This window comes from Papio anubis, chromosome 17 (assembly GCF_008728515.1).
Source record: "Papio anubis isolate 15944 chromosome 17, Panubis1.0, whole genome shotgun sequence".
Taxonomy (NCBI): domain Eukaryota; kingdom Metazoa; phylum Chordata; class Mammalia; order Primates; family Cercopithecidae; genus Papio; species Papio anubis.
In genome coordinates, this window is record NC_044992.1 from 12,888,020 (window position 1) to 12,913,859 (window position 25,840).

General features: G+C 39.4%; 2 long non-coding RNA genes across 2 annotated transcripts; both read right to left on the reverse strand.

The window, feature by feature from the left end:
* Positions 1-2,122: 2,122 nt before the first annotated feature.
* Positions 2,123-19,541, reverse strand: LOC110741584. The gene is made up of 3 exons (XR_004179346.1): positions 19,403-19,541; positions 11,232-11,318; positions 2,123-2,194 (listed from the first exon to the last, which is right to left on the reverse strand). It is a non-coding gene; the product is annotated as an uncharacterized LOC110741584 (long non-coding RNA).
* Positions 19,542-19,793: 252 nt separating this feature from the next.
* Positions 19,794-22,921, reverse strand: LOC116271015. Its single transcript, XR_004179345.1, has 5 exons — positions 22,832-22,921; positions 22,480-22,597; positions 21,691-21,834; positions 21,377-21,469; positions 19,794-19,875 (listed from the first exon to the last, which is right to left on the reverse strand). It is a non-coding gene; the product is annotated as an uncharacterized LOC116271015 (long non-coding RNA).
* Positions 22,922-25,840: the final 2,919 nt, after the last annotated feature.

A 25,840-nucleotide genomic window follows, 5' to 3' on the forward strand; every position in this document is an offset into this window, starting at 1 on the left:
ATTGTTAAAAGCCCAGTACATTCAATGGAAGCAAAGTAACCGGAAGTGGTTAGAAGGAAACCTTTGACGATCTTGATGAGAGAATGATCAAGGAAGTTATTGGAATGAACCCCAGACTGCATGGAATCAAACTTGGCTTGAGGTAAGTGTAGCAGATGGCATAAATGACATAAAACTTGGGGTAAGGACCACACGCTATTTGCTCAAGTATCTGGGCAATGAAAGGAAGAAACAGCAGTAGTAAAGGGAAGTAGCAGTTTTCTTAATAGCTGATGAGATCTGTGCAGTAAAAGAGTAGAGATGTAAAAAACAGATGGACTTAGTGTTGGAAGCAAAACTCCCAGAAGCTGAGAACGAATGGGATCATGAGCATGACTAGGGGTATGAGACAGCCACCTAGAGACAGAGCTACGTTTTGATGAAGAATGAGATGGATAAAGTTACCGAGATGGTTTCTTTTACTAGAAAAAACTTCAAGTTAGATTTCCTGTTGGGTAAATATTTCAGGAGTAAGCTCTGTACCAGGGATCTCAAACTCAAATACCTTCTGGAACCAGGAAGGTGATAGCATGAGTGAGCTGATGTGACAGGCAATTACTTAAGAACCTTGCATTTCCTCTAAGTGATGTGCTCTCTTCCATTTTTCTTAAAGCACGCAAGCAACTTTCTTTTTTTTTTTTTTTTTTTTTTGAGACGAGTCTCTGTCCCCTGGCTGAGTGCAGTGGCGCGATCTCGGCTCACTGCAAGCCCACTGGTTCACGCTTATCTCTCCACCAGCCTCCAAGTAGTTGGGACTACAGGCTCACACCGCCTCGCTAGTTTTGTATTTTTTAGTAGAGATGGGGTTTCACTGTCTCGGGATCTCCTGACCTTAGGATCCGCCTCACTGCCTCCCAAAGTGCTGGGATTACAGGCGTGAGCCACCGCGCCCAGCGCAACTTTCTTAGCTTATCTTTTACTTTCTGAATTTTGATAGAGACATGGTCAGGGAGGAGGGTTTTCCTTTATTGAGAAAACCGACATCCCATGTATGCTTATAAATGCAAATGCAACTTGGTCTCAGAGTCAAAGACACAATACTGAGTCCAAATGGAATTAGAATCTGCATCCTACAGAGAAAGGCCACTAACCAGTTCCTACCCAACTTAATCATGTAAGCGTGTGGGCCAGGAACTGTCAGCTATTTTAAGAGAAGCCAGAACTCTACATGTTTATGTGAAATATTCTCATTTTCAGTGTTGGCTCAATTGAAAAGCAAAACAAGACTAGGTAGGCCATCTGGGCAGCAGACCTGCCCATGCATCAATCTCCATCCTCTGTTGCACACATTCAATGAAACCTGTCACAGACCGGGAAAACCACTTTTGATACCTGAAAGTCAAAGTTACTCATGGTTTTCTTTGGTTACACTGATTAAAGGAAAGAGGGGGAAAAAAATCCTTTAATGCCAAGTGAGCAATTTGGGATTAACGGTTTACCTGGACAATTGCTAACTGGGAAAACAGAATAAGAGGCTTAAGCTAAACAGGTTCTGTCACAGTCGAGCAGTTGTTTGTTTGACTTGGATAATAGAAGGCATTCTTATGGTCGAGGTAGGTTTTGCTTTACCTGCTGTGGCAGAATTACATGATGTGGTCATCCAACCATGGGGTCTTGGTAAAATAAATTATGGTGAAATGCTATGCAGACATTAAAAAAAAATGATTTAGAAAAAGGTTTATTTCTCTGGGGAATTTCTCATTCTATGTTGGTTATTGTTCCAGACAATGTTATCAAAATGTTAAGTTTTAAAGCAGATTAAAATATTATACACAGCATGATGCCGTGGTTTCATACATTATTATCATTATTTTCTAAAATTTTCTAAAACAAGGACTTCTTTTTCCTAGTAGTGTCTTGTTCAGGCTCTGGGATAACATGAACTGATGCTGCAGAAAGCTGTGACTCAGGATTGTGGAACTTTAGGAAACTTGGGAGTTATTTTACATCATTCATGCCAGGGGAGCCAAGAAATATCCACATCTATGCTCATTTCAGAGACTATTTCACAAAGATGCTCCCAAATTCCACATTACAATACCTTTTCAATTTCCTCCCTCCAGTTCTGCCTCCCTCCTTTTTTGGTGGAGACTGTTGTTTGTCTTCAAATATCCATTTTGCTTCCACGATGGAATTTTAACTGGGCACTGGGATGCTAAAAAAAAAAAAAAAAAGAAAAGGCAAAATTTCGTCTTCCTTGGCAACTAGAAGTAACATATGACTTCTTTTTTTCTTGGCCAGTGTGGTAAAAGAAGAACGCAACTTTCAGAAACTGTCCTATAGGGCTGTTGTCCCCTGACCTGTGCCCCTTCCTCTTTATAATCTCTTTCTGCCTCTTCCTACCTATGTGTGAATGCGGCCATCTTGAATTCCATGGATGACAGCTATGCTCTAGGGATGACAAGGTTTCATCTGGAATAAGAAAGCTGAGAATATTTTGAAGCAGAGCTTCCAACCTCTCTGAGCGATATCCTCAGAGCCCAATTCCTTTCTAAGAAATATACCTTCTTTACTTACTCTTGAAATAGATATATCTGATGTGTGTGCTGGGATGAGGCCCCTTATGAACCACAATCCTGCTTTTACTATTTTAGACAACTAATGACTAGATTCCTTGACACCTCCATTTAAATTTCTAAAATACTAAGTTGGTATATTGGGTAAGAACATCTACTCTCTTTTTTTTTTTTTTGTCCTAACTTTGCTTATGGTTTTAAGAACCAAAATTAATAATGCAACTAAAAATCTGTCAAAAGTCCTTCTATAACCCTATTTACCTTCATTAGCATTTTTTTGCTTTTCTTATGACTTTATTCCACAAAGTAAACATTAAGATTCTCATATTAAGTGTCCTCAAAAATTATGTGAAATTTTTAATGGCATTTCATTCAAGTTATGCTAAAATAAAGAGAATCTATCACTTTTCTATAGTAAACCTTTTCTCCCAATAAAATATTTTCATGTATTTATTCAAATTTTTCCTGTGCATAGCTATGGCTATCTATTTTCAGTTTGTCCAGGTTTTTCTTGTTATAAAAATGGACGTGATGGCTTCTAAGCTCTTTCGCTGTCAGGGCTAAAACTGGAATATCTAAGTCATTTTGAAACACTTCTTTGTATCTCATGACCACTCCAATCTATGGCCTTATTAGTGTTTCTCCATAGCTTTCTAGGAGCTTCCTAATTGGCCATTCTGCCACAAGGCTCTTGTATTTCCTGACATACAAAACCACACTTCCATTGTGCCATTCCTCTGCTCATCAATTATCAATGGCCAGTAGTTGCCTACTTACAAAAATAAAACTTTTTTATTCTGACATTTAAGGCAGCTTATAGTTGCTTTGGTTTGACTGTGTCCCCCAAATTTATGTATTAGAAACTTAATCCCCAAATTCATATGTAGATTGGAGGTAGGGCCAATGGAAAGTAATTAGAATTAGACAAAGTTATCAGGTTGGGACTCCATGATGGGACTGATGACTTTATAAGAAGAAGAAGAGAGACCTGAGCTGACAAGCATGCTCTTGTCTTCTTGCCATGTAATGCCTTCTGCCATGTTTTGACACAGCAAGAAGGTCCTCACCAGATGCTGGCCTTCCAAGCCAGACACTTGGACTTCTAAGCCTCCAGAACTGTAAGAAATGCATTTCTTTTCCTTATAAATTACCCAGTGTGTGTTATTCTGTTATAGCAATGTAAAATGGACTAAGACAGCAGTCTTTCTTCATAATTTGCCTTTGGCTACTTTCCAAGGAGAAGCTCGTGATCCAGGTCAGGAATGCTGTGTCATTGCCCCTCCAATGTTAGCTATGGTCATGTTGACTGGAATACTCAATACACTTTGTCCAAAAATTCCTACTTTTGTTTTAAGTATTGTCCAGTTCCATCTCCATGAAGCATATACCTACTATTCTGTGTCTCATACGTTTTTACATGGATAAAAATGATAACATTCCTGGAAGAAACCCCAGAAGTCTTTGGATTCATGAGACAGGTGAAGGGGCTTTCTCAAGGACACATAACTAGTTGAAGTCAGAACTAGGCTTACAACTCACTTCCCTTTTTCTTTCATCAATTTTGGGTCTCCTAAAGTAGTGATTTGCAAACTCGTTGGCATGCAATGAGTTTTAAAAAAGAGAAAAAAAATATATTCCTGAGCCTATCTCCTGAGATTCTGACTTAGTAAATGAGAGTTGGTGCTCAAGAGTCTAAATTTTGAGCAAAAAACTCTGATGCTGGTGACTGAAGAATTCACTCACTGTCAAACACTGTCATAGAGGACATTTACAGAACATAGAGTAGTGGCTGGCCTTCAAGGAATATCTGGGCAACTGGACTGGTAAAAGCATAGTAAAGAAAGTGACTTCCACCTGACTCTATTAAGTTTGTCCAGAAATGGCTGGGCATGGTGGCTCACACCTGCGATCCCAGCACTTTGAGAGGCTGAAGCGGGTGGATCACAAGGTCAGGAGTTCAAGACCAGCCTGGCCAAGATGGTGAAACCATGTCTGTACTAAAAATACAAAAATTAGCCAGACGTGGTGGCAGGTGCCTGTAATCCCAGCTACTCGGGAGTCTGAGGCAGGAGAATCTCTTGAACCTGGGAGGCAAAGGTTGCAGTGAGCTGAGATCGCACCACTGCACTCTAGCCTGGGTAACAGAGCAACACCGAAGTCCAGAAACATATTATCAGCATAAAAATATTCCATAATGAAGACAACATTTTAATCCATTGGGGGAACAATGGATTTGCCAGTAAATGATATTGAAGTCATTGGCTCACCAATTTGAAAATAGCAAGCTAGATGTCTTCCTCATACCCTTTATGAGCATACATTTTACAGGAATTAATGATTTACATTCAGAGAAAAAATAAAAGTTTTATAAGAAAAGGCAGGTGATTACATAATTTTGGGATGAGTGAAGAGTTTTCTAAGGACAATATCAATGGCATCAATCATAAAGGAAAATACAGTGGATTTGACTACATGGAAATTAAAACCATTCACATATAGAAAAGGAATAACTACTGAGAGGCTAATTATAAATTTGAAAAATGTTTTGTACAACTAACAAAAGGTAAGTCCTTTTCATATAGAAAAGACCCCTACAGGCCGGACATGATGGCTCACGTGATGGCCTGTAATCCCAACACTTTGGGAGGCTGAAGCAGGTGGATCTTGAGGTCAAGAGATCAATACCATCCTGGCCAACATGGTGAAACCCAGTCTCTACTAAAAATACAAAAATTAGCTGGGTATGGTGGCGTGCACCTGTAATCCCAGCTACTCAGGAGGCTGTGGCAGGAGAATTGCTTGAATCCAGAAGGTGGAGGTTGCAGTTAGCTGAGATCGTGCCATTGCACTCCAGCCTGGTGACAGGGCGACAGGGCAAGACTCCGTCTCAAAAAAAAAAAAAAAAAAAAAAAGACCCTTATAAATAATTAAGAAAATAATAAACCCCTATTAGAAAAGTGGGAAGTGGAGACCGTATATGGAATAGGATCCATTTTCTGTTATATATTTACTTATAGGTATATATGCTTACATAAGTTCTTTGTAAAAATATGTATTTCTATGAAAAAGAATAAATTTTATAGTTAAATAAAAATAACTACAGAGATTTATCCCAAATTATAAAAAGTATAACAGGGTGATGGGTAATTTTTATTTGCTTGCTTTTTATCTTTCTGTAATTTCCAAGTTTTGAGTGATAAATAGATTTTACTTCTGGAATAAGAAAAAAGTTTTTAAAATAGAAGAAATATGAACAATTGGTGAATCATGATCTAAGTTTGTTGTCTCTATCTGGTTTTCTCTTGATGCTTTGATTTGAGGTGGCCACAGAAGCTTTTGGGACACTCTCTGAAGGTCCTCAGCATAGCGTTCCCTGGAGCCCCTGGATGTCCTGGGCTTGGCCAAGAGCTTGGAATGTGTTACACAGAGGAAGCCATTGTCAGAGTTGGGCTTACTGGCCCAGCCTGTCTCCTAAAGGCGGGTCCCTGGGACCTAACCAGAGCACAATGAAGAAAGAAGGGAAAATAGCCATTGGCTTCTATCACAATAAAGAGAGAGCATGGCTCTAAGAACTTTCCAAGGCGTTTCCAACTTGACATTTCCTTCCTTGACCTTTTAGCTTCTTACTTTCCTTCACATACAGTGGCCCAGAGCTAAATTTAGCATTATCTTTAGAAAAAGGCAATTTTCCCAAGAATTCAAACTACAGACTTCTGAACTCAAGAAGACAGTGTCAGGAATAGCGTTGCATTTGGCTTATTTAACACAGAGTTACACATCCTTGGAGTAGCTCCTGCCTAACTCAAGAGAGTCAGCAAGTGTCTTCCCAGGATTGAGTGAGACTTAGGTATTCTGTAGTCTGTTTCTTGTACAAATGTCTGATGTGCTGGAGTGATAATGCAGACATTATTACAGCATTCTGCAGTGTCTCCTCCTTGCTAGCCTTTGATCTGCATCCAAACAAACATAAGGAAAAAGATGTTGCTCTTGACTTTAACACTGATGGCAATCTTGGTACTTGGGGTGATGTAGGTGCTGATAGAAGTCAGCAAGGAAGGTCAGATCTTTATGGCTTTGGACCTGTCTATAGCTCCAGCATTATCTCTCAACAAGACCCGGTCACTTCTTGCCCCCTTTGTTTTGATTTTGCAGAATTTCTTGGGTTGTCTCAGTGGCCCATGTTCTTTGAAAGCTTCTGATCTTCCTCTTGGAACACTGGCTTCACCTCACCCTCTCCACCAGCAAGGCATGCCTGACCTCTTAGCTTTGCTCAGAGGCTCTTGTGAGCATCCATTGATTTCCTGGAGCCAAGACTTTATACGTTAATTTCCTATTTACTCCTCTGGCTCCCCTACTCCCTGTGTGCTAAATAAATGCCAAGTGGTACGACAACAGACTGCCTAGTGCCTGGCTTGTAGCATCCAAACATCCGTGTTCAAATCCCTGTCCTGGACTTACATTGTTGTCTGTGTGCATTAAGTGGTTGACTCAACCTTTTACCTTCTCATCTTTCACTTCTACAATGTGGATGAGGATAATGAAACCTGTCTTATAAATTTGGAGTGGGGAAAGCACATGAACAACTTAGTCTAGTGTGTGGTTCCCTAGGAAACAGTCAATAAGCTTTAGCGAAAGCAATTAGCCAGTATCACTCTTGTCAGTTTATAGCACAGTGTCCACCACATACAAGGTGCTACTCATATTCCTGTTTGGTCGCTCTTCTCTACACTGTCTGGCCACACTGATCTGTATGTTCCTAATACAATTAAACTGTTTTCTGCCTCAGGGCCTTTGCACTCGCTGTTCCCCATGTCTGGAGCACATTTCTCTGAGTCTTTCCAGGTGTGATTGACTTCTCCTCTTCCTAGTTCAGCTAAATTGCCACCTCCTCCAAGAGCATTTTGGGCTAACACTATTTAAAGTAGATAACCCCCCTACCCTCTGTTTTATCTGCTATAACAACACTAGATTTATTTCTCCAATAGTTACTTTATTGATTTACTTCTAGAATGCCTGTTGCTTACACTAACCTGTGTAACCCTCTGAGGACAGAGGCTTATCAACCTCGTCTCTCGATATCTCCAGCGTCTATCTAGTGTCTAGCACCCCATGTAGGTATTTGTTTGATGAATAAATGAGTGAATTAATACATGGACTGAAGGAATGCATGACTTTCAGAAAATTCAGCTAATGCAATAGTTGGAAAACACCGAAAGGCCTAGCAGAAAATCCAAGCTCTGCTGCAGAGTCAGCTGCAAATATAGAAGTCTGTCTTCATTTTTCCTTATCAAGACTGACAAGAGGATACAAAGTCCTCTGAGCTCTTTGGAGGGGAATAGCAATGCATAAACACAAAAGATAATCTTGTTTCTTTTTATGAATTCAAAATAATTTTTGAAAAGGAACAGGCCCTCTCAAAGCATTATGCCCACACAATCTTTGCTTTAAGTAGCAAAAAAATCCCAAATAGTTTTACGATCTCTAATGTAATGCAGATGTAGAGGGTAAGAATTTGATGGTCAATTAATTTAGAAAGTATCCAGGGCCTAGCAGAGGTTCAACTTATTGACTTTGAAATTTGACTCATGATTCCAACGTTGCCCCCCACTTTTTTCCCCATCTCTAGATATAAAAAGAAAGGAAAGCTTGTAATATTGCTTATGGAATGTTCTAGAGGGGTTGTTAAGCTGTTCTTCATAAAAACTCTTGGACCAAGTTTTCCTAGCCCTTTCCAACTGGGACTGTTCCTGAGCATTGAAGTGAAGTAATATTAAACTGGCAGGCTGCTGAGAGCCGATTATTGTGGGGAGTTGAAAGGAAAGAACTGGCATCTTTGTGCTTCATTAATCTTCGAAGGAAAGCAAGCTCTGGCCACTGGACCAAATGCCCACATGTCAGAGCTTGATTTCCTGTTCTTCTGAGTTTCAGTCTGAATGCAAAGCAAATGTTTCAGGGAGCTCCAAGCAGCTAGGAGGTATGTTCCTTTCCCATGTGACCAGGCCTTAAAATCATGAATTAATATCCAAGTCTGAGAAAGCTGATAGTTATCCAGGCTAGAGGCAATATGGTGCCGGGAACTGTAGGCACAGCTAGTAATTAATTCATCAATGAAATGGCTATTAAGCTTCCTTGATACTATTGGGCAAAAGAATATCCTCCTCTTGTTTTCCAAAATTCTTCACGCATACCTCCATGTATACGATGCTACTAACTACATGGTAATTTGCACATTTATCGTATTTGAATATAAAGTTTTCCTCAAGAGAGAACAAACTATAGAACTGTATATTTTAGTAATAGCTTTATTGAGGCATAATTCACATATCATACAATTCATCCATTAAAGCGTACAATTTAGTGGTTTTTGGTATATCCACAGTTGTGTAACCATCAACACGATTAATTGTATAACATTTTCATCACCCAAAAATGAAATTCTATACCTTTTAGCTATTGTCTCACCATAACCCATATTGGCTCTCCAGAAGCTCCTGGCAATCACTGATACACTTTCTGTTCCTATAGATTTGCTAAGTCTGGATATTTCACATAAATAGAATCATACAGTATGTGGTCTTCTGTGACTGGCTGTAATAGCATTTTGTGTGACTTATTTATCTTTGTGACAGGCACAAAAAAGGTGCTAATCAAAAATGTTAGTTGAATAAATAAGTGAATAAATAATTGGTTTCTACTATCGATTAATCACTGTGCAATAACTGTACAGAAGGAATATATGACATAAATCTTGACCACAGTTATGTTTAATCCAGATGATGAAGGAAGATTGATCCAAAATACTAAAATTAACTAAATCATATGCCCTAAAATGCTCAAATAAGTGGCACGTAGGCGGGAAAAATAAGATGGTATATTGCAAGGTGCTTTTCTAGAGCAAATTTTGGGGCAAAATTTTTAAATATAGATGTAATTTAAGCTTGGTGAAAACAGGTAAACCAACCAAGCATGGTGGCTCATGCCTGTAACCCCAGCACTTTGGGAGGCCGAGGTGGGTGGATCACCTGAGGTCAGGAGTTCAAGACCAGCCTGGCCAACATGGTGAAACCCCGTCTATACTAAAAGTGCAAAAATTAGCCGGACATGATGGTGGGCACCTGTAATCCCAGCTACTCAGGAGGCTGAGGGAGCAGAATTGCTTGAACCCGGGAGGCAGAGGTTGTAGTGAGCAGAAATCGCACCATTGCACTCCAGCCTGGACGACAGAGTGAGACTTCGTCTCAAAATAAATAAATAAAATAAAAACAAAAGCAAAACAAAACAAAAAGGATAAACCTTTGGATTCCAGGTTAAATTCTCATCAAAATATTACTCTTGGCTCCTCTATCTATATCTATATTTAAACATACATTTTTATCATCTAGTTCTATTTCTATACCCTCATTTTCATCTATAATTTTCTACAAAATATTCATTGTGTTTTTGGAAAAGCATCGCAAAGTTTATTTTCTTTTAGTCATTGCCATGATTTCTTCTCCTGAAACATAAATAAGGAAACCCGCAGTTTGATTGAGGACTACTAGACAACCTCAAATGAAATAACCCTTCAATGGCTCCCATTCTCTAATTTCTTCTTCTGATCCCTGATTGGGTGGTGTCTAAATCTAGTCTTCGATTTGCTGACTTACTATGCAGTGCTCTACCTTTCTTGGAAGCAGGAGCCCTATTCTGACAATCCTTTCCCACATGGATATCCCACTCTGCTTCAGACTCCCTGTCTTTCAAGCAGAGATGATTTCCATTTTTTTTCTCATACCATCTTCTTCAGTCTGTTTCAATGAAACCATGTGTGCTTGAAACCTGAGAATCATACTTGGCCCTTCCTAGTTCTTCCTACTCTATATCCAATTAATCATCAAAGACTATTAATGCCTGCTGTAGATTATATTTGACCAGTTATTTATTTTTACTTGTGTCTAGCTCCCTAGTTACAAAATGCAGATAACTATTGCCAACCTCACAAAGGAAATTGTGAAGAATAAAAGGCACAGACGGTCAGCTCTTTGCTTTAGAGTAGAGAGTTCACATTCCTAAATAAGAGTCCTGATTCTGGAGTCTGCCTGAGGGTGGCTCTCTGGCTTTGGAGCAGTCACTTCTCTGTGTCTGATATAAAATAGGAGCATTTTGTATCAGTAATTGCATGGGGTGGTGGTGATCATCAAGAAGGCGACCTATGGACAGTGTGTGGAAGAATGCCTGGAAGTATTCAGAAAACGTAACCTCTCGGTAGATACGCACATTTTTTGTGCCTTCCTTTGTCAAACATGAAGCCCTCATGGGCTGTCCTAAGTACAGGTCTGAGGTGTATGACCTCCACCTGCATTCACATGGTCATGAATTTACACAAATATATGGCTGTGGCTCCTTTTATGCTCTGGCCAGTAAGAGAGAGGTAGAGTTTAGGGCCTATGAATTTGCCTGAGATTATTGGAGCTGTACATCAATAAAGAGACACATATTTAGAACCATTTAACACCACTCCCTGCTTTAGATTTTTGTTTAAAGGAAAACGTTTGGAATTTGCTGGGAGATAGTGAACGCTGGCTGATATTGAACAAGCTTCTACTAGCCACTTTAAATGGACAAATCCATGTTACACGAAGTCAATTTTGAGTATAAAGGCTAATCTCCAGCTTCCACAGGAACACTAAGACTTACCCAAACACTAAACCAACTCATTGCATTATAGTTGTGTCTCACGCTGACTCTCTCACTCTTTCTCTGTCCTTCTTTTCATTCTTCAGCCTAAAAGATAAGCATCCATGTTAATTATCCAACCTATTTTCTATTGTACTTCTGAGTCATTTTCGACCCTTTCCAAAAAACGTGTGTCACAGGCTTGGGGCCATGCCCACAAATAATCCAGAGAGGATATGAGCAAAGGAAGCACAGTTTTTATAAGTGCATGGCTTCCCAAGTGTCCTGTGTTCAACATTTCTGAACTCATTCATGCTTATATTATCCGATATGTTTGATATAAGAAATCAGTCATTACCTACACACATTGGGAGGAAAAAACTCCAAAAATCTCATTATCTTTGAATAAAATCAACCTGTCTTTATCCTAGACAGCCATCTCCAGGAAAATCTTAAAAAGTCCATTCAGCAGAAATGCCTATGTAGCTTGAGAAGGAAGAAAAGTTCTTTAAAAAGCTCCCTAAAACAGTCAGTTCTCCACTGGACTCCCGAATCCTTTCTCCACTGTGAGTATCAGTTACAAATGCATCAGGAAGCCTAATGGTTTTACCATCTTCTCTTAACACAAACATCCAACAATATCACAGGAAGAGCTGTAGGGGCCCACTGCAATCTACAGGCCTTCAGCTCTCCCATGGTAAAGAGCCACCATTCTCTGAAGCAGCAGCACCTTCTCTGTCCCAAGATTTGGGCAGCAAACAGCCCTTAAGTCTATGGATATGAGACTTGTCCACTCTTAGCTCCAAATGGCAAGGAGATGACAATCATTAAAAAGAGATCATTACTAATAGCATATTTTAAAAACTCAGCCTGGTTTCCTATTTTAGCCCTCATGAAAGTGTAATGTAAACCAGTCCTACGGCATTGGAACAACTTTTAAATAATGCCAGACACTCCCCAATAACAGCCCAAGAAAAAGGAAAAGTGTTGATTTAAGAAAACTATCCCCTTACATGTGTTTCTTCTTCTTTTAGTATTTTGATGGGCATTTAGTAATTACTATGTACCAGAAGCCAAGGAGCAAGACAGCCATAGTATCTGCTGTCAAAGAGCTTACAGTCTAGTAGGGTGAACAGAAGAAAAAACTATTAAGAGAGGGTAAGTGAAGGCTGTAAAAGCACGTGGAGAGGCATTTAATCCAACTGTGGGAAGGTCAAGGATGGCTTGCTAGAGGCAGTGTAAACTAAATAGAGATGCCAAGGATGTAGGGAGAACGCTAGAGAAGAAAGAATATTCCAGACACAGAGAAAGCTTGTACAGAAATCTGAACGTGAGAGACAGAAAACACATTGGAAAAACTGGATTGCAGAAAGAGGAAAGAGGGAACAATCTTCTGCAGATAATATGAAGGCATTAAGGCATCTTGAGCAATCTGGGGTCAGTGTATGTCTAGGTTGGCAGGGGCTAAGTAGAGGAGTGAACTTACTGGATTCGCCCTTTAGACAAAGCACTATGCAGAATGGATGGGAGGTTGTAGGACTGCAGACGGGGATGCCAATGGCTGGTTGGTATCAAAATCTAGACAAGGGGATGGTAGTCTGAACTAAGGTAGCACTAGTGGTGATCAGTAGACAAAGTCAGAGTTCAAGGTGTCCAATAACACAGATGCTAACAACCTTCCAGTTGCAAGAAGCTCCTTCTATGGAGGCAGCCTCCCTGCTATTGATGGAGCTGCTGAGATCTATTAATAGGAGACATATTTGACTAGAGATGCATTCCTGTGGATGGTGATGGTGACGCCAAATATCAGTTGATTGGGTTTGCTTTGTCGCTTCCAAATGGGAGCATGTGGCAAGTTAGGATGATTGGGATTTGGGAGATACTACAGGCATTGAGTTTTTATCTTTAGGCCAATATGACAATTTTTTGAATATTATAGCTTTAAAACAAGTCTTAAAGTTAGGTAGAATTAGGTCTTCAGGTCTGTTTTTCAAAGTTGTTTTGATTATTCTAGAGTCTTTATGTTTCCTATGGATTTTAGGATGAGTTTGTCAATGGGAAAAAAAAAAAAAAAACTGCTAGGAGCTAAAATGTAATTGCAGGATAGCAACCATGCCAAGATTAAGAAAATCTGCCTTTCACGTACCATTCTGAGGAAGTTATTTGAGGATTCACACCAGCAAAAATAGAGAAAGGTCAGAGAGGAAATTGTGGAATGCAGGAAACAGCCCTAGATTCCCCTGGCATCCACAAAGTCTAGAAAACCTCTGGTCTGGATTGTAGCAAGAGGTCAGAGGGGTAGATGGACATCCACCAAAAGACAGTGAATTCCTTGTATTAGTAGATGACACAATGAAAAGATTGGAATATTTTGAAGATACAATGGGGGCATATTATGTTTTCAGAAATGAGAAAAAAGAAAAGTGTTTAGAAACTCCTAGCAAGGCAAGGGGAAGCTATATAGGAAATCTGTGGTTAGAACATTAAACAATCATTTAAAATGAAATTTTTAGAAAAACATTTGTTAGAGTATAAGTAAAAGAAATCTATTTCATCTTGATTCAAAAAATATTCTACTTCGTGTAGTGCGGAGATTACATTGAAGCAGTAAAGGAAATGCAATGCCTGTACAAGACTGGGCTAAGCAGTAAGAATTACTAACAGAATTAGGAGTCTTTGCTGTGTGCCATGGGTTAATTATAGAATTCTCACAACAACCCCAAGAGACTGATATTATTTACCCTTTTTAGAGGTAAAGAAATGATGGAAAAAGAAGCTAAGTGACTTGTCCAGGATCATAAAGCTAGTAAGTGACAGAGCAAATTTCTTAAACATTGTTATGTGCTGTTTTTGTAAATATAGATATATTTATATGTGAAATATTTGCTATATAGATAAATAAATAATATTTCTGGTTTATGTAATTTAGAATCAACTTATGGATATGTCATTCTAGAACACAATGCTAATTGTATCAATCTTCACAATGTATAGATATTGATATTGTTAGTGGAAGTTGATAGCTGGGATAAGGAAAGATGGAAGATAGGGTAAGAAGAGTCATATTCCCATCTTACATGGGGAATATGTCTAAATTTAATAATGTCTAAATCTGATAAACCAGATATAGAAGTATAAGCATATTTTAAATTATAAATACAATCAATGACAAAACATTAATAATTATATAACTACCAAAAGTAGAAAGCAAGGAATAGGAAAGATGGGGATTGTGTAAGTAACTAAGTCTTCAGTTCATAATGGCAAAGTAATGATAGTGTCTAAAATGGATGTCGAGCAATTTTTGTGTAAGTATATTCTATATCTCAGTGGTTCTTAACTCCCACAATGCATCAAAATTACCTAGTGGGCATTAAAAATAATACGACTGTGGCCGGGCGCGGTGGCTCAAGCCTGTAATCCCAGCACTTTGGGAGGCCGAGGCGGGTGGATCACGAGGTCAGGAGATCGAGACCATCCTGGCTAACATGGTGAAACCCCGTCTCTACTAAAAAAATACAAAAAAACTAGCCGGGCGTGGTGGCGGGCGCCTGTAGTCCCAGCTACTTGGAGGCTGAGGCGGGAGAATGGCGTGAACCTGGGAGGTGGAGCTTGCAGTGAGCCGAGATCGCGCCACTGCACTCCAGCCTGGGCGACAGAGCGAGACTCCGTCTCAAAAAAAAAAAAAAAAAAAAAAAAAAAAAAATACGACTGCTTGAGTCCCACCTCCAGGGATCTGGATCAATGAATATCAGGGAAAGGCAAGTATGGGGAACTTTCAAAAACTTCAAGGTAATTTTTAATATGAAGTCATAAATGAGAACCTCTGATTTAAAAATAGGAAGATCTGGCTAGGTGCAGTGGCTCACACCTGTAATCCCAGTGCTTTGGGAGGCTGAGGTGGGCAGAGCACAAGGTCAGAAGATCGAGACCATCCTGGCTAACACAGTGAAACTCTATCTTTACTAAAAATACAAAAATTTAGCCAGGCGTGGTGGTGAGCGCCTGTAGTCCCAGCTACTTGGGAGGCTGAGACAAGAGAATAGCCTGAACCCAAGAGGCGGAGCTTGCAATGAGCTGAGATGGCGCCACCATACTCCAGCCTGGGTAACAGAGTCAGACTCCATTTCAAAGAAAATAAAAAATAGTAAGATCCACCAGAAATATCAAAACCAAAAACTGTTAAAACTGGTCACATCTAAAAACGTAGGATGTGGGTTGGACAAAATTGGAGTGGAAGGCTATGTTTTTATTAGTGTAAAACCATTTGAATAATTTGATTTTTTATTATATGCATTACTGTACTTTATACATATCAAAGAAATACATATACATAGTTTTGTAAAATAGTATTTAGATATAGATAGTAGATCACAAAAGAACTATACAAATAATATCAACCCAATCTTGTGGGAAATCTATTTCCCACAAACGTGCATCAAAATGTTACCAGAGGTCACCTCAAGGTTGCACTGTTTAGGTTTATATTTTTGTTTGCTTTTTGTTTTCCGAATTTCTCAGGAAAGTGTTTGTTCTCAGCCTGTGGTAGAACCCTATTTCTCTTATACTTTTAAATGAGAACACAACATTTTGTACATATCTCAGAGAATATGCCATAGGGCATATACTTCTCGGCTTAAGAAATAATTTCTAATGATACTAAAGTTCTATGAAAATATCTCCCAACTGTGAATTATCAGTGCAAAACAGTTTTCATAGTGATGGCACAATAGAATATTAAAATGGAACTCCCAAGATTAGATTCCTAAAGCTGAGAAAAATACAATAAATCTCAAGTATCCTCACTCCTAAACTAATGTGCAACAGCCACCAAAAGATTGCAAATTAGGTTCTGCCAACATTAGCCCATAACCCACCTTGAAGGTATGAAAGAGCTGATGTAGAAGAAAGGCATAGAGAAAACTGCTTTGGAGAGAATTGTAGAAGAATTGTCGTAGTTATCTATCTTCCTTCTTCCCCAAGATGGAGAGAAGAAGGTACCTTCCTTATACCTAAGGTAAATAAAAGCACTTGAAGATTTTGGATCTATGTTCTCTGATGTTGGAGGCACAGTCTAGTGTGTGACGTATTCCTGAGAAAATGAGACTGACAGAAAAGAAGAAAGGTTAACAGTTGAAAGTGGGTTGCATTTCCCCTGGTGGCAGAGGGGAAAAAAAATACAGGTTTTCCTTGGGATTAGATACGGATCCAATAGAATGAAGTCACCCTAGAACTGTTTTTCAAAAGGTTCCCATCCAAGAGGAAGTCTGCAGTAGAGAAGGGATTTCAATAAAGAGTTAGACTCCACAAAACCCAGGCATAACTCTATCTGAGTTAAAACCACAGTTGGAAGACCCCAGAGGAAGCCCTATGAGAGACCCACAAATAATGCCGTATCAGAAAAATCAGTCATGGAATCTGCCACAGTCAGAGAGTTCCAAGATACATTGATTATAACTTTGCCATCTAAGTAAGTTTTTTTCCCTGCCCTTTCTCCTTCCCCTCTTTTCCTAGGTCCAACACTAAAAGACAAGAGCTGCTGCTAAGGAATTGGGAGTTACAGAGCTGGGACACAGTAAAGAAGCCGACTCCCCTGACCCTCTGTTCTGGGCTTCCTGATCTGAAGCAAGCTGTTTATTTTGTACTGCTGTAACAGAGTACCATAGACTAGATACTTTATAGAGAACAGAAACTTATTTCTCACAGTTCTGGAGGCTGGGGAGTCCAAGATCAAGGCACTAGCTTCTGGTGAGGGCTGAGCTCTGTTTCCAACATCGTGCTTTGAAAGCTGAGTCCTCCAAAGGGAAGAGTGCTCTGTCCCCACAGACAGAAAACAGCAGGGCAAAAAAGGGACAAATTTCCTTCCTCCATCAAGCCCTTTCATAGAGGCATTAAACCATTCAAGAAGGCAGAGCCCTCATGACCTAAACATCTCCCAAAAGGCCCCACTTCCCCACCCTGTTGCACTGGGGACTAAGTTTTTAGCACATAAATTTGGAGGACACATTTAGATCTTAGCACAAGCCAAGCCGACGGAGGAGAAAAGGTTTTAAACTTGAATGGAATTTGGAATTTTTAAATTACTCTGAATTGGAGTTAAATGTTGATTAAGACAGGACTGAGATTTTTGTTTTATGACGGCAACAGAAACGGCTACGGAACCCATGTGAGATTAGAGCTAGGAGCAGATAAAGAACTTTTTTACAGGACAAATTTAATGGCAAGTGGTTAAAAAGAATAAGGTTGATTTCAGCCTACATCCCATTGAGTACCCCTCACTCAATTAACAAAATAATTTTTTGAGTTGTTAATTCAATGTTTTTTAAAAAGATTTATTTGAGGATAGTTTTTGTATGCAGACCAGTCCATTCAGAAATATTTCTGGTTTCTAAAATTAATATTAGTTATAGTTACAAAGTTGAAACCCTAGTTTTTCCTTATGCTTTTAAATTCTGCTCGTAATGTATATTAGTCTCTTTATTCTCTTAACAATTTTTAACGTTCACTTTTAAAGATCTTTTGATGGTACATTTCCCAATTATAAACTTAATAATGTAATTCTTTTGAATATTTTAGAATACATATTTAAATTTGATATATTTGATTTTCTTCTTAAGTGCTTTAATTGTCTAACTTAACAAACAAACCTTTCCTTATAAATCTAACGAACAAACTTATAGTGAATTTTGAGTGCTCATAAATGTTCCAATAAATATTGTCAACCTAGAAATATTTCAAATTAAAATCACAAGTTTAAATTAAATATTCAATTACCCAATTAAATTTACGGTTATTGGATGGTCACTTTAGTAAGCCAAGAGTTCTTAAACATAACCAGTTCATAAGCACCAACTATTAAAACTATGGTGTTCTTTTTCTTCTACATTTCTTGATTTTTTTTTTTTTTTTTTATTTTGAGACAGAGTTTCACTCTGTCACCCAGGCTGGAGTGCAGTGGCGCGATCTCAGCTCACTGCAACCTCCACCTCCCAAGTTCAAGCAATTCTCCTGCCTCAGTTTCCCAAGTAGCTGGGATTACAGGCACCCACCACCACACCCAGCTAAATATTTGTATTTTTAGTAGAGAAGGGGTTTCACCATGTTGGCTAGGCTGATTTCGAACTCCTGACCTCAAGTGATCCACCTGCCTCAGCCTCCCAAAGTGCTAGGATTACAGACTTGAGCCACCGTGCCCGACCTCTTCTACATTTCAATACTGAATTCTAACTCTTTTCAGAGTTATGAGATACTTACCACTAAGGAGGATATTTACCCTTTTGAGTAACTGATGTGAATTTAATCAAAACTTATAATGGGCATAAGATACATAGAGAGTTGCATGCATTCAGGACAATTCTTTCTGCCAATTAAGGATACTATTATATAATCCCATGTATGATGTGGCGTTGCTTTCTCAGCACACTTGGGGTTGCAAAAAGAAAAATTTCAGACAGGATGCTAAAGGAATTCTTGTCAGCAACTTTGATGTGATGTATTAAACCCTATTGATAATTGTTATGCCAGTGGTTCTATAATTCAAAGGAGGTTTTCACATGCTTCAAGACCTCTAAATTCAAGTCTCATACATTGCCTCATTCTTTTTTCTACTCATAGACATCTGTAACTTGAACTTAGGTTGATTACCTCATTAGATTTCTGTTTCCTTGCATCTTAAGTGATGGAGGTATATTTTCTGCCTACTTCTAAACACGTTTGAACTTGATGGAAGGCTGCACTGTCTCATCATCCTGGACCACCCAACTCTTATACATATTAAAGTAATAACCAATTGCATTTTCAATATCTCACATAGCTACCAGGTCCTTCTATTAACAATTTGTACAATAATTCGGCCACTGCAGTCCAGCCTGGGAGACAGAGCGAGACTCCGTCTCAAAAAAAAAAAAAAAAAAAAAAAAAGAAAAAAACAATTTGTACAATAAGCAATAAGAACTCAAATAAAAACATAAACAGGAATGTAGACATTAGTCTGAGAGACCCGGCTGTGACCAGTTTTGCATCTTTCTGTTTAACAGTCATAGGAATTAAGCAGCACAAATGTCTGTTTATTTTCTGAGTACATTTGTATGCAAAAGGCTAGATAACATATCCCAAAACATGTCGATCATAAGTAGCAGAATTAAGACCTAAACCCGGTTCTGATTACAAGTGTACTACGTATTCTATTGTACCTCTCCTTAAAAGTTCAGCAAGAGAGAAAGAATAAACCCTTGAAAGTTTTCCAGTATCTTTTGAGCTGCATTTTAAAAATAGAAAAACAGCTTCAAAAAAGGGTCCGCGCTGTCCTTGTTTAGTCTCTCTGACCAACTTAGATTCTTCGGGAACATGCCATGGTGTGTTAAACGTCTCTGTTACAAGTGTCCTTGATGATCTATTTGGAATGGATTTATGAAGAGTTGGTGACTCCATAGGCGGGAGCACTGACATTTTTCTTTGCTGTATTTCAAACTCAAGAGCCCAAGAGTTTGAGATTCCAGTGAGCTCAGATTGTGCCGCTGCACCCCAAGCTGGGTGACAGAGTGAGGCCCTGTCAGACTCTGTAGAAACTTCTCAGAGCACATTCCCAGAGGCTTTTGATAGAAATCCATCCCATGCCACAGGTTGGTGTTGACTGTCGCTGTCCCCAAAGGCATGGAATAAAAACCTGAAAAGCAAAGTGTCATTTTATAGATGTGATTTTCAAGTTTCTCTTACCCTTCTTTTTTTAAAGCAGTGGAACTATTTCTTCACATTAAATCTTGTTTAGAAAGCCAATATTGGGAGACGGAGGCAGCAGGATTGCTTGAGGTCAGGAGCTGGAGACCAGCCTGGGATATAGAGTGAGACCTCGTCTCTACAAAAAATGAAAAATCTAGCTGACTCAGGCATGGTGACGCACATGTGTTGTTCCAGCTACTTGGGAGGCTGAGGAGGGAGAATCTCTTGAGTCCAAGAGTTTGAGATTCCAGTGGGCTCAGATTGTGCCACTGCACCCCAAGCTGGGTGACAGAGTGAGGCCCTGTCAGAAAGGGAAGGAAGGAAAGAAGGAAGGGAGGGAAAGAGGGAGGGAGGGAGGGAGAGAGGGAGGAAGGGAAGTAGTGAGGGAAGAAAAGAGAGACAGAAATAAATCTAATTTTTAAAAAGCTAAAAACAAGGTGGCTCTAGTTTAAATACAAGTGAGAGATCTGATTCCTTTCCCCTCCGTCTTCCACTCTTACGCGTTTCCTCAACACCCACAATTGTCTGTGAAGTAGGGTTTAAATTATGCTGTCAGAGAAAGAGCATGAGGGTTCTAACCATACCACTTCTCCAGAAAACACCTAAGGTGATCACTTCTTAGAAGCGTTCTGTCTGCCCTAAGGGGAGGAAGCTTGAGCGCGGTTATCTATAGAGGTAGATGTCATTCTGACTCCTTCTCCATCATCTAATATTAGAAACAAGAGCATCATTGTTCCAGCTGTACAGAAGCCTTATGTGATGTTTGCCAGATGCAGCACATCTCTACCACTTCGTGTAAGGCAAATATGTATTTGTCAAAGAATAATTCCTAAGTGTGACTGGTAGAGTCAGGTCCCTGTGGGAGAAATTTTCCCTCCCTTCTGTTTCACTTCTAATCCCAGATGTGGTTTTTGTAAGTTAAGGGGGTTTATCAGAATAAAGCTTCCCCGTGAAAGGGGGTTAGTCTAGTTACTCCCTAATTCTGCTTTTCTCACCAAATCTTAACTGGCTATTAGGCAGCAGGCAGAGAAATAATGAAAAAGGAAGAAAATGTGTCCAGGCCAACCTTGCCAGTTAACCACGGCCTTGTGGAAACCCAGACTCCACAATGCTTGAATGCTCAATGCACATGTAATTTATAGTACAGTTATTGATTGCTTCTGCTACCTCAGAATTATGGAAACATTCTTGGAAGTCATCAAGCAAGCAAAAAGGTAGAGACTATTATTATAGCGCTTACACTATCCAATAGTTTGTGGTTTTCCTTTCACATAAACTTGGGAGTTGAAACCCAAGGCCAAGTGGGAATCACAGCCATAAAAAACATGGGCATCTATTTTATTCCCTCAAACCATATTGAAGAACTTTGACTATATTATCCACCCTAAAGTCCACCCCCCAAAAAATTTCAACCCCAAATCCCCTTAAAGATTAACAAGCTGACAAACCTTGCTAATGTCAGAGAGAGGAAAACAGCTCCCTGCTAACTGCCGGAAATGGACTCCAGACTTCCTCTTTCTTCAGCTGAGGACACTATGTAACTGTTCAGAAATGTGAAGGTTTCTTAAAGCATGATGACTATTACAGGACTGAGACAGAGGCTCCTCCTGGAGCCAGGTAGCCACATTCAGCCAATGAATCAGACCCCAGTCTGGCCTGATGTTCAACAAGGAGATGATTTATAATGGGATACGGGGACAGCCGACGGATACACCTCAGAAGTTGGATAATCCAGACCAGCTGAGCGTAGATTGTGACATACCTCTCTCTGTCCACATCATTTTCTTTCTGCATCATGTGAGGAGAGCAGATCTTTGAGAGGGCAGCTTACAGACCCGCAGCACATGAAGATTCAGGCTTATCAAGAACTGGTCCAATTATACATCCTTCTGAAACCAATGTCAGCCTGGAGGAAATATCCCAGCAGAAATTAGACTCCATGGAATTCTGGAAATTGTAAAAATGTCACAATATATAGAAAGATTATTTCTTCCTCTCTGTATTTTTGGGGGTGGATGGCTGATTTTATAGAAAATCAATCTTTATTTCAAAAGGTTATTAGTTTTGTAATGTATAACATACTCTGAGCCATAATAAGTATATAATTTTGGGTCTGTAGATATGTAATATTATATTTTAATTACCTACCTTGAATAAACACTATATTTACTAACATAGCAATACATGAGGTATATAATATTATTGCTTCAATAAACAAACGTGTTTAAATAATGTACAAACGTAATTCTGAAATACATGAAGCCTATGGACTGAAATATAATAGAAAGGACAATGTTCACAAAATAGTAAAACATACATATCGTATTTTCAAAAATATCTCTAGACCTTTCTCTACAGAAAAAAATGAAATTTTATTGTGATCTTATTTCCAGTACCTTAACTGAATCTAAACCCATGAAGCTGAGTAAACGTGAGCCAATCAATTATAGCCAGGAATCTCCATCATATTTTCCTCCTCCCTGTTCTTTTCTACCCTCCTCTTTCCCCTTCCTGAAAAGAAAGAAAAATAACTTTTTCCTCCTATACTCACACATTTCTGACACCAAGTATGTGGGATTATTTTTCCTCCACACATCCATCAGTTCTCCAGTTCTCAACATTTACTGACTGGGTGTCCTCTAATTTGAGTCAATTCTGACACTTTCTACCTGAGGTTAGCATCAGATTCCACAAGTTAAGGGCTCAGGCAGTCCCACAACAATACGCCCACAGACGTCAGACACCAGTCACAAGTCCAGGTTGCCACCTGTGGTTCTGATCCACCAGTTATAAATCAGAGGTTCCCCTGAGCCCCTGTTCAGGTTTGGTGATTTGCTAGAGCAGTTCATGGAGCTCAGCAAAACAGTTTACTACCAGGTTGTAGATTTGTAATAAGAGGATACAACTCAGGAACAGCAGGAAAAGATGGTGGAGGCGACCAGAGCTTCCACACCCTCTCCAGGTGTGCCACCCTCCCAGCTCCTCCATGTGGCCACCAACCCAGCAGCTCTCCAAAGCCCTTCAGTTACTGGTTTCTTGTGGGAGCCTTATGACATAGGCAGGGACAATTGTTAACTCAGTTTCCAGCCTGTCTCCCCTTCTTGGATGATGAAGAATGTGTCTGAAAATTCCAAGTTTCTAATCAAAGTTTGGTCTTTTTGGTGACCTGACCCCATCTTGAGGCTACTGAGGAACCCAGCAAGCATCACCTCATTAGAACAAAAGATACTGCTGTCACTTAAGGAACTGCAAGGGATTTAGGAGTTGTGGGTCAGAAACCGTGGTCAAAGACCAAATGTTAGAACAAAAGATGCTCCTAGCATCACTTAGGAAATTACAAGACTTTGGGGAGCTCTGTGCCAGGAACTAGGGACAAAAACCAATATATATTTCTCATTATATCACAGTATCACCCTCCTGTTCACTACCAGCTCTCCAACAGAATACATATTGCCCTAAAGTAGCTTACAATTTCCATCCCAGTGCTACTCTATACTTTTGGAAAATGCTCTCTAAATAGCTTTGTCTTCTTTTTGTGTGATAAGTTATCAAAGCTAAATTAATATCTAAATTAATTTTTTTTTTGAGACGGAGTTTCACTCTTGTCACCCAGGCTGGAGTGTAATGGCACGATCTCAGCTCACTGCAACCTCCGCCTCCTGGGTTCAAGTGATTCTCCTGCCTCAGCCTCCCAGGTAACTGGGATTACAGGCGTGCGCCACCATGCCCAGCTAAATTTTGTTGTATTTTTAGTAGAGATGGGGTTTCACTATGTTGGCCAGGCTGGTTTTGAGCTCCTGATCTTGTGATCTGCCCACCTCTGCCTCCCAAAGTGCCGGGATTACAGGTGTGAGCCACTGCGCACAGCCTGTAAATTAAATTTTTATAATTAACATTATGTTTTGAAGTTCACAGGGAGAATACAAAAGCTTGTTATACAAAGAAAACTATCTAGTAAATTATTTTGCAAAGGAAATAAGAACCAGGGAGGGCTGAGACTGCTCTCCTTCAGGATTAATTGCTAAAAGATATTGGAGAAATCCTTACAGACTTTTAAGAGGAAAATTTGGGAACCCCAAATTCCTGGACAAATGTTATTCATGTGTGAAGACAATGGAAGGAATTTCCAAATGTGCAAATTTCATAGAGTATATAATCGACATACTTATCCTGAAAAACGTCTCCCAAAGATGAACCCCAATGTCATAAGAAACTGTAACAATTTTTAAAAACTCAGGCTCAGTAAAGAGGAAGTCGAATACAAAGGTTAGAGTAGAAATTTGACATTGTTTAAATATATAATTTGGTTTCATAAAATTAAAGTTACAAAGCACTACGAAAATACCACAGTTCATTGAGAAAGAAAAGATAACGCTCTCGAATGAGAATTATAGTAATAAGCAGCTTCTAAAATCTCATACATAAACTGGGAAGTGAAAAAAGAAAAGACATTTTCTAGTTTTCTTTCCTGAACTGCGGAGACTATTTTCTACCCGAGATTGACCATTAAAGAGCTAAGGGATGCAGTAAAAAAGTAAACTGCAATTACATTAAAAATAGGGTTTATATCTTAAAATTCCATAGAGAAAATAAATAAATATACATGGTCTATATAAAAAAAGATAGGAAAAGAAAAGCAATGTACAAGCATATATTAAAAACAAATAAAGCAAGATGGTGTGTGGATAGCAAATGTGAATTAGAAACTGGTTAACCATAGAAAGACAAAGACCATCCACTTGTATTACAAAACAGAAGGCAACTATATTCTGCATCTAAGAGCACACTGAAAACAGAGGAATCTAGAAAATTTCACATTCAGAGGGTGTGAAAACATGTCAATGAACGCAAGTTAAAAGAATCGGCTGGGCACGGTGGCTCACACCTGTAATCCCAGCACTTTGGGAGGCCTAGGTGGGTGGATCACCTGAGGTCAGGGGTTCGAGACCAGCCTGGCCAAATGGTGAAATGCCTTCTCTACTAAAAACACAAAAATTAGCTGGGCATGTTGGTGGGTGCCTATAATCCCAGCTACTTGGAAGACTGAGGCAGGAGAATTACTTGAACCTGGGAGGCAGAGGTTGTAGTGAGCTGAGATCGCTCCATTGTACTCCAGCCTGGGTGACAGGGCCAGACTCCATCTCAAACAAAACAAAACAAAACAAAAAAATACCCCAGGAATCACAATGGTAGGACAATCATTCAGGAAGCAAGACTCAGAACATTAACAGTTACAGTACATGAAGAAATTTCCAGACTAAAACATAATGATTTCAGTTGGAATTCTCACAGTTCCCAATGAAATGACCAAATCAACGTATTAGAGAAAATTCTGTATGACAACCAGAACTTAGAGAAAGATGCCACATATTTAATATTACATAAATGTGGCAATAAGTGGTGAATGCAAAGGTAGACAGAGGGAGAATCCCCTACAAGGGAGACTGAACAGACAAGAAGAAGACACTGACTTCCTGCCAAAGCACGAGTAACTGTCCATGAAAAATAACATACTGGGAACAATGATACTAGTGGTAATTAACTGCTAATCAAAAATAACTATTTTGGCCAGGCATGGTGGCTCATGCCTGTAATCCCAACACTTTGGGAGACTGAGGTGGACGGATCACCTGAGGTCAGGAGTTCGAGACCAGCCTGGCCAATATGGTGAAACCCTGTCTCTACTAAAAATACAAAAATTAGCCAGGCATGGTGGTGTGTGCCTGTAATCCCAGCTACTTGAGAGGCTGAGGCAGAAGAATACCTTGAACCTGGGAGACAGAGGTTGCAGTGAGCCATGATCATGCCACTGTACTCCAGCCTGGGCAACAGAGCGAGACTCCCTTTCAAAAAAAAAAAAAAAAAACCTTTTATACTTCATGTTTTATTAAGATCAGAAGGCAATGGGACAT